Raw genomic sequence first — 11,015 nt, 5'->3', positions numbered from 1 at the left:
TATAGCTATCTTATTTTGTGGTATAAAATTTTAACAACAAGAACATAGTTTGAATGATTTCAAACTTGTTCGCAAACTAAATAGATACTCCTAACTTGACTTTTAAAACACTTCAAGACCTGTAATATATCATAATGATATGCTAACCTAACAAGATATAACTTGGTTTTACAAAGAACATCTTAAAAACTGAATCTACGTCGTCGGAGTGCAACCGGGGGCTGTTTTGGGTTGGATAATTAAAAACCATCTTGAACTTTGAATTGGAAGTTCATGTTCTGGAAAAATGATATTTCTTATGAATATGTTAACACATAAAAATTTCATGGTTTAACTCAAAGTGTAAGTATTTTTAGAAAAATGATCATTAAATGTTGTTTTTATGATGGAAAATGATCACTTTCATAAGTTTCACCAAAGTTTGACCTATAACCTATGATTTCAAATACAAACTAAGGTATTTTCAGTTCATATTCTTAAAATTTGACTCGATCCAAGGAAGTGGCAAGTTGAACCAATAAAAATGGAGTTGTAATGAAGAAACTACGACTAAAACAAGATTGGGTATCCGAAGCTAGTTTAGCTACGAAAATATTTGGAGAAAAAGTAAATTAATCATATCTTTTCTAATTAATATGATATTTTATATATAATTACTTATGATTTGATTTTATATATTTCAGGACCACCCGTAAACAACACGAGAAGATTAATCATAAGACCTCATGATTGTACGCAACACGTCATTTGACAACACGGTACTTTATGTACGCAACACGTCATTTGACAACATGGTACCATGGGTCGAGATTAATTCTGATCAATACGAATACGATGGGGTCTTTATTTATTTTATTTAAGCAACTAATTGTAGACCACTAACATCGGACTGCTAACTACGGACTAAGAAAATATTAAAAGTATTAAAAGTGTATATATATATATATATATATATATATATATATATATATATATATATATATATATATATATATATATATATATATGTAACGATTACTTAAAAAGAAAATATGTTGATATATTATATATATGGTTAGGTTCGTGATATCTATCGGAGACCAAGTCGAATTAAATACCTTCAAGGCAAAAGTGAGTTTCATTTGCTCCCTTTTTAATTGTTTTTGCAATATATATTTTTGGGCTGAGAATACATGCGCTGCTTTTATAAATGTTTACGAAATAGACACAAGTACTTAAAAATATATTCTACGTTGAGTTGTACCACTGGCATACTTCCCTGTAGCTTGGTAACTACTATTTACATGTGGTATTGTAAACGCGAATCCTGTTGATAGATCTATCGGGCCTGACAACCCCAACCGGACTGGACGACCAGTATTCAACGGTTGCACAGTACTTCGTTTTGGTGACTACACTTGGTACGGTGTAGTGAGATTTCATAATAAAGGGAATATGCGACGTTGATTAAAGGTTAAGTATGGTTACCAAGTGCTCAACCACTTAGAATGCTTTACATACACTTGCGAGTGTATTATGTTTATGATTATGAAATCTTGTGGTCTATTAACATATTGAAATGATTGTTATGATAAACCTATGAACTCACCAACCTTTTGGTTGACACTTTAAAGCATGTTTATTCTCAGGTACGAATTAAGTCTTCCGCTGTGCATTTGCTCAATATAAGGACATTACTTGGAGCCGATCATCGCAATGGGACCAAATGTTGATGACTTCGTCCAGGTGGATTAGGACGGGTCCTTTCAGTTGGTATCAGAGCGGTGGTCGTAGCAAACCAGGTCTTGCATTAGTGTGTCTAACTAGTAGTTGTTAGGATGCATTAATGAGTCTGGACTTCGACCGTGTCTGCTTGTCAAAAGTTTTGCTTATCATTTATAGTCGGAAATCATCTGCTTATCATCCTTAGGAAATTACCTGCTTATCATTCATAAGTCTAGACACGTTTTACTGCATTTACTGCATTGATAGTGTATAGACGAATTCTTATCTTAGCATATCTGTTACTGCGAACTTTGACTGATATCTTTTCAAAGATTCTCCGTAATTTACGGGATTTTGGTATTATATATACATATGTAAATTATGTATTGAAGAGTACCAAATCTAACTCCTATAATCTATTCCATACCAAAAATTCATTTTCCCCATTATACAAGATGGATTCCGCATCTAGTTCGAATTCTTCAGATTCCGACAGTTATGCCGATATGGATTTCCATTCGGGCTCCGAAAGCAGCGTCACCGGAATGGATCAACCAATTTCCCATCATCTATTCTGGATGAATTGGGGATGGGTTCGTAATATACTAAATCACTGGAGAAAAGAAGAAGGTGATCCATTCCATCCACCAAATTGCCCTCTTGACGATGAACCTGAAGCACTTACCGGCGAACCTATTCGAAACACCATTTTCTCTCTCATTTTTAGAGTATCTCGTCACGATTATATACTATCCCATATTACAAATCTTGTTCATTCGCTCGCTCCAACCGCCAATCATCCCGGTGTACTAGCAGAAGTTAACGAACTTCGCGCTCGCGTGACGGCTTTGGAGAACATGGTGCGAAGGTTGCAAACACTAGCAGCAGCACCAGCAGCATAATCAGCACCACCATCAATAACATCAACAATACCATCATCACCACTAACAAACAACATCCGCATCACATGTCTCGACATCATAATCTGTCCCACAAACATCAACATCATACGCACCATAGATACCAAGGAGTACCAACAATAATGAACGATGAAGTATTGATCCATAACTTCATTGATATTCTGCGAAGAATATGTGGTTTCAAAAAGTTTTAGAGATTTCTTATTCTAGCTCAAACCGAAAAGCAAATGAGATTAATATCATATTAACTCATTAAATTCATGATTTCATCTGAAGAAAATATATATGTATATATGTTTTCATAAAGATTGTAATTAAAAGTTCTTTTGTACAAAATATTAATGGTGAAATTTTTTTTTAACGGGTAGGTAATACCCGAAGAATAATTAGATTCCATCTTAATAAGTTACATTGCACATTCGTCGAAGCTGATTCAACAGTCATTTACTATCCTACTTACAACCACCGATATACGTATCCGTTCACCGCAGAATAACCATTTTCATTCAATTTCATATTTGGATTTTGACTTCCCAGAATCCAACAAGTGGCATATGAAGAAAACATATGACAAAATAAAATCTGTTAGAAACAAACAAATTAACTATGAAAAATTTTGTTAAGAATCCATGCTAACTGTTCTAGCTAACTGTTCCTAGCTAACTGATTACATTTTATTTATCGCAGTTTATTTATCGCAATTTAATTATCGCACTTTTATTTATCGTCATTTAATTTCTGTAATTATTTTATGTACTTTAAATATCGGGACACGTATACAATGTTTTGACATATCATATCGACGCATTTATATATATTATTTGGAATCACCATAGACACTCTATATGCAGTAATGATCGAGTTCTCTATACAGGGTTGAGGTTGATTCTACAATAATATATATAGTTTGAGTTGTGATCGAGTCTGAGACGTATACGGGTCACGACACGTATTAATTAATTCGTATATTATATATTAAACTATATATGAATTATTGGACTGTTACTGTGGACTATCGACTGTGGACTAATGACATTGGACAATTAAAATGAATTAAAATATTGATTATAACATATGAAACTAAACATTTCTTCAAGATTTCCACTTGATTTCATCTTAAACCTCATTGTATCTCGACGATTACAATCAGCGTTCAAATCTATCATGATTATTAAAAACACCTCAATCGAGAGGATAAACCAACTGCACTTCATATACGGAAAAAAAGATTGATGCATATAGTTATGCACCTGAAAAACCCTCGGAAACTGAGTAAACGTTTGACACGTATCTGTTCTAGTTCCTTTGACATTGTTATTACCGAAGATCGTTTTGCAATCCCTTTCCAAAGTAGCTAATTTTGTCACAACTCCAGGAAGTCAACTCCGACTTTTCATCCAAAACAACTTTATTATAACCGCGATATATATGCGTACTCTTTATTGTTACTGGGGAACCTTTTATATTCCACAATATTACCATCAGCGATTAATCATTCTAAAAAACACAATTCTCCTGAAACTACCTCGGTTTGATAACCGATGACCCAGATCAGTTAACTTTGAAAATGCTGACGAAGCAGCATGTTGTAGATGATCTTAATGGCCAAAAGTTTGATGATAAAGAAAGGAGTGTTAGGAACGCTCGATAGAAAATTTAGTACCGAAAAGCGGATTATGAGAAACTATGAAGAAAGCCTTGGACAAATCACAAAGAATAAGTTTGCCTTCAAAGAATCCAAATGATTCTGTGCCTGCTGAAATCGTTAGCAAACATCTTATTTCTCATTCTAAACCTTCACAGACAAATCTTCTTCATCATCCATTGATATTAGAAATTCTAAGATATTCTCGTATGTTCTATTATAAATATCCTCCATATTTCTGGCGATATTTTCACAACTATTCTTATCTGAGATCATTTATCTCTCCGTAATATCTGCAACATAAAAGAAACTGTGTTAGTTTCCAAATCCTGAAACCTTCGAGTTTAAAATATGAATGTCTTGAAGTAGTGTTGGAAACTGAAGCATGGATTAGTATAATATAATGATACTTGATCAACGTCATTATATTACAGTAAGTCATGATGAGTTTCTAATGAAGCATGATGATTCACAGTACCGTCATCATGTGCCATTTACACGAATCTTACATTCTATCTAATCTCTCAACATATCAAGAGAATATTTTTCTGGATGACTCGGTCTTCTCCAGGGTATTCTGGTAATTTAACAAATCAAAATCGTTCTATTACCATTTTCTTCTTAGAACATTAGCTATGTTCATTCTGAATTTCATATCTACGAATTCCGGACCATTACTCGCTTGACTCGAAGTCGGGAAGAGAAAACGAAAGCATGAAGCTTCGAAAAATAATGAAGAATATAAACTCCGATAATAACCCCGAAATTACAAACCATGTATATCGATGCAGATAGCAATATAGAGACACGGGAGAATTAGAAACACTATAAACACAAGAGTATTGTAGAAGTAAATAGATTCTTCTGGTGGTAGATGAAAAAGAAGAATGACAGATATAAAAGTTAGGAGTATATCAAGAATCAGGACTGGATGGAGCATATTGATGAATGCTTTAAAGTAAGAATCAAGGGAGAAAGAATAGAAGGTGTGAGTCGTGGAAAATAAGGAAACGAAAGGGTGAATTTATAGTGAAATATCCGACAGAGCAATCGAAATAGATTATTGCATATAATCAAAGAAGATCCTGATTTCCTTAATCACCAAAGAACCAAATCTTATTATGTAAGATTCTCTTTAAATCCCTTAAATCCCGGAAATCAATCATAACTACGTCATCGGTTAAGACGAATATATTTTACTCATCTCACTCTTTTACGATAGTCTCATTTATATTCTTCGCATAATCGAATCGTTTAATCTACATTACTCAATGATGATAAAACTCCATTATCACCTTATATTTGTCATGAAAACCTTCTTATTGTTATCCATAACAACCTCTATCAAATTTCGGGGACGAAATTTCTTTAACGGGTAGGTACTGTAATGACCCAGAATTTTCCGACCAAATTATACTTATGAGATTAATATTTACATAAATTAAACCATACCAACATGATAAGCAATCTAAATTGTTGAGACTTGTATTTTTGAAAAGAGTTTTACACAACGTTTGACCGTCCAATATGACCGATGATATCACGAACTATATAACATACGATAATTATATGTTTGTGTATATATATGTATTTATATATATTTAACATGATCTAAGGATGGTTTAACATCTCATTGTGTACTAATGATAATGAGTTATAAGTATATTTTGAAACTACTAACTTAAGTTTTCAAAACGATAACTATACGTAACATTCTTTGATATATATACTTATAATCTATAATGCTTATACATGTATCGTATATATAATGTATTTAATCACTTTTTAAGGACTTAAATACATAAAACAATATAAGTATATTCACAAAAGATAGCTACATTTGAATTCTCGTTCCGTTTCCTCAATATTTCTATACGTATATCTAGGGTATATGTACCCGTATCATACCCAGCTTCTATACGTATTTACTATTGGTATATACATATCAAATCAACATCCTAATCAACATTATTACTACCCTAGATATGAGGTAACTAGGATTTGTCAAGTAGTATGAATTATTAGTAAGAAAACAAAATTAGGAATCCTTTTCTTTCTTTATAAACTAAAAACATTTTTATAAATGAACACCATTTCTTCACTCCATTTTCTCATACCTACACCCTCATTTCTCTCTCAAAATACTCCTAACTTCATACTTGATCATCTCCAAGCATTTTCCCCATCATTTAGCTTCAATTACAAGCCTTAAACACCATAAGAAAACTCTTTCAAGAACATATCAAAATAACCACCCATTTAAAGAAGTTTACTTCCAACCTTTTGATCTAACTCCACCACTCTTTGATTCCAAGATTATTTCTTATCTTTTGCAGTAACTTTATCCAAGTAACTTGAGGTAGTAACCTTGTTCATAATCTTATTCAATTCATATTCATATAGCTATCTTATTTTGTGGTATAAAATTTTAACAACAAGAACATAGTTTGAATGATTTCAAACTTGTTCGCAAACTAAATAGATCCTTCTAACTTGACTTTTAAAACACTTCAAAACCTGTAATATATCATAATGATATGCTAACCTAACAAGATATAACTTGGTTTTACAAAGAACATCTTAAAAACTGAATCTACGTCGTCGGAGTGCAACCGGGGGCTGTTTTGGGTTAGATAATTAAAAACCATCTTGAACTTTGAATTGGAAGTTCATGTTCTGGAAAAATGATATTTCTTATGAATATGTTAACACATAAAAATTTTATGGTTTAACTCAAAGTGTAAGTATTTTTAGAAAAATGATCATTAAATGTTGTTTTTATGATGGAAAATGATCACTTTCATAAGTTTCACCAAAGTTTGACCTATAACCTATGATTTCGAATACAAACTAAGGTATTTTTAGTTCATATTCTTAAAATTTGACTCGATCCAAGGAAGTGGCAAGTTGAACCAACAAAAACGGAGTTGTAATGAAGAAACTACGACTAAAACAAGATTGGGTATCCGAAGCTAGTTTAGCTACGAAAATATTTGGAGAAAAAGTAAATTAATCATATCTTTTCTAATTAATATGATATTTTATATATAATTACTTATGATTTGATTTTATATATTTCAGGACCACCCGTAAACAACACGAGAAGATTAATCATAAGACCTCATGATTGTACGCAACACGTCATTTGACAACACGGTACTTTATGTACGCAACACGTCATTTGACAACATGGTACCATGGGTCGAGATTAATTCTGATCAATACTAATACGATGGGGTCTTTATTTATTTTATTTAAGCAACTAATTGTAGACCACTAACATCGGACTGTTAACTACGGACTAAGAAAATATTAAAAGTATTAAAAGTATATATATATATATATATATATATATATATATATATATATATATATATATATATATATATATATATATATATATATATATATATATATATATATATATATATATATATATATATATGTAACGATTACTTAAAAAGAAAATATGTTGATATATTATATATATGGTTAGGTTCGTGATATCTATCGGAGACCAAGTCGAATTAAATACCTTCAAGGCAAAAGTGAGTTTCATTTGCTCCCTTTTTAATTGTTTTTGCAATATATATTTTTGGGCTGAGAATACATGCGCTGCTTTTATAAATGTTTACGAAATAGACACAAGTACTTAAAAATATATTCTACGTTGAGTTGTACCACTGGCATACTTCCCTGTAGCTTGGTAACTACTATTTACATGTGGTATTGTAAACGCGAATCCTGTTGATAGATCTATCGGGCCTGACAACCCCAACCGGACTGGACGACCAGTATTCAACGGTTGCACAGTACTTCGTTTTGGTGACTACACTTGGTACGGTGTAGTGAGATTTCATAATAAAGGGAATATGCGACGTTGATTAAATGTTAAGTATGGTTACCAAGTGCTCAACCACTTAGAATGCTTTACATACACTTGCGAGTGTATTATGTTTATGATTATGAAATCTTGTGGTCTATTAACATATTGAAATGATTGTTATGATAAACCTATGAACTCACCAACCTTTTGGTTGACACTTTAAAGCATGTTTATTCTCAGGTACGAATTAAGTCTTTCGCTGTGCATTTGCTCAATATAAGGACATTACTTGGAGCCGATCATCGCAATGGGACCAAATGTTGATGACTTAGTCCAGGTGGATTAGGACGGGTCCTTTCATTAATGAATAATTATAATGACTTTTTGGAGAGGCTAAAGTCAAAGGGTAATGAAGTTGTTGGTACATCTGCTAATAATGTGGTGGAATGTAAAAGGTTCCCTGGTAACGAAGGTGTATATCTCAAGGTTATAATAAGGTTAGTCTGACTAAAAAGTTGAAGTTGACTTGCTAGAGCTGTGACAAAACTGGCTACTTTGAATAGGAGTCGCAAAGTTATTTTTGCTAATAAATGCCAAAGAATCTGACGCGGATACGTTGTTTAAACTTTTACTTTGGTTTCAAGAGTTTTTCGAGTACATAACTGTGGGTAACATGTGGTTGGATCATCATCTCGATTGCTCATCATTCAAAGTGTCTTCAGAAATTTTCGAAGGGTTTGAACACAGATTGTAATCGTTAACATACATTTGATGTTCTAACACAGTTTTGAAGTCAAAATATAGCTTGTGAAAGATGTAAGGATCTAAGAGTGATGATTTTGGTCATATCTCAAGTTGAATTTTGAGATTTCAAAATTAGAATATGTAATTAAATTTTGAATGAGTATGGTTGTTTTGATTTCTATAAAAGAATGTATAATGTTGTGAAAGTAGGGAGTATAATGGATGATTTGCTGAATCAGATTCGAAGAATGGAACATATTAATTGTGAATTTATATATCTCTCGGGTATTACCTACCCGTTAAAAAAAATTCACAATTAATATTTTGTACAAAAGAATTTTATTACAGTCTTTATGAAAATATATATATGTATATTTTCATAAGATGTAACATAGATTTAATGAGTTAATGTTAAATTAAACTCATTTGATTTACGGTTGAAACTAGAATTGAATAATCCCTAAAGGCTTTAAAAAGTACATAACTTTTACGCAGTATTTCTTTAATGACATTGAAATTATGAATCAATACTTCGTTATTTGTTGATGTATGATGTTCGGTTCGTGGAATTCTTGTGAATTTCGCAAAGTACGAATGATGTTATCTGAAAAGTTTCGGGTACATCGATGATGAAAGTGTAAAATCAAATATATACTTGATTTATTATGAATTGGAATTTGTTGAATTGCGACAGAGATTGTAGTTAACGCTGGTTAAGTTGCGGCCGAAGGACGTACATTATTGCATATTTGTAATATGAATTAACCGAGTAGTTAAGATTCACACACAATAGCTTAGCACGGAAAGATTTATTTCAAATATATATATATATATATATATATATATATATATATATATATATATATATATATATATATATATATATATATATATATATATATATATATATATATATATATATATATAATATACATATAATTTCTTCAGAGGGAATGAGTTAATTCTTCATAACTCGTTGATACAATATACACGTTATTGATTCGTAATGATGTCCACAGTGATTCTTAAACTGACGGAGTTTGTGATGTTATCGGTGTTGTTGATTCGGATGTTGACTGTACTGACGATGCTGGTAACGCTGACAGTACTGTTGATGCTATTGGTAAAGTAAGTTTAGCTTGTTAATCACACACCATTTTTGTCAGGGTTTCTACTCTTCCTTCTATCATTTTGGTTCGCTTAACTGATTTATGGTTAGGGCCAGATTAGATAATCTCTAAGACTTTAGAGATTACATAATCACCGCGGAATGTTTCTCCAATGAAGTTATGAATTAATACTTCATCAGTTATTGTTGTTGATACTCCTTGGTATCTATGGTGAGTATGACGTTGATGCTCGTGGGACAGATTGTGAAGTTGAGGTTTACGACGCGGTTGTGGTTGGAGGTGGTAATGGTACTGTTGGAGTTGATGACGGTGATACTGGTTATGCTGCTGATGCTACTGCTGGTGTTTGTAATCTCTGCACCATATTCTCCAAAGCCACTACCCGAGCGCGAAGCTCGTTGACTTCTTCTATTACACCGGGGTGATTGTCGGTTCGGACGAGCGGATAAATAAAATCTAAAATTTGATGTAATATATAATCGTGACGAGATACTCTGGAAATGAGCGAGAAAATGGTGTTTCGGACAGGTTCGCCGGTAAGTGCTTCAGGTTCTTCGTCAAGAGGGCAATGTGGTGGATGGAAGGGATCACCTTCTTCTTGTCTTCAATGATTGAGGAGGCTACGAACCCATCCCCAATTCATCCAGAATAGGTGATGACTGATTGGTTGATCTATTCTGGTCACACTGCTTTCGGAGCTTGAATGGGATTCCATTTCGGAATCTGAGTGACTTGAACTGATGACGAATTCCATTTCGTACGATTGGATAAAGGATTTTTTTTCGATATGAAATGATTTTGGCTAACGGATGGTATTCTAATTACATAGAATATATATATATATATATATATATATATATATATATATATATATATATATATATATATATATATATATATATATATATATATATATATATATATATATATATATATATCAAAAGATTTCATAGATTACAGAGGACTTTGCGGGATATGTCAGGCAAAGTTTAAAGTAACAGATACGATAAGATATGATTTAGCAGATATGCTAAGATATGAATTTT

The sequence above is a fragment of the Rutidosis leptorrhynchoides genome, chromosome 10 (assembly GCF_046630445.1).
Source record: "Rutidosis leptorrhynchoides isolate AG116_Rl617_1_P2 chromosome 10, CSIRO_AGI_Rlap_v1, whole genome shotgun sequence".
Classification (NCBI taxonomy): Eukaryota; Viridiplantae; Streptophyta; class Magnoliopsida; order Asterales; family Asteraceae; genus Rutidosis; species Rutidosis leptorrhynchoides.
Note: the sequence above shows the minus strand (reverse complement) of the source record.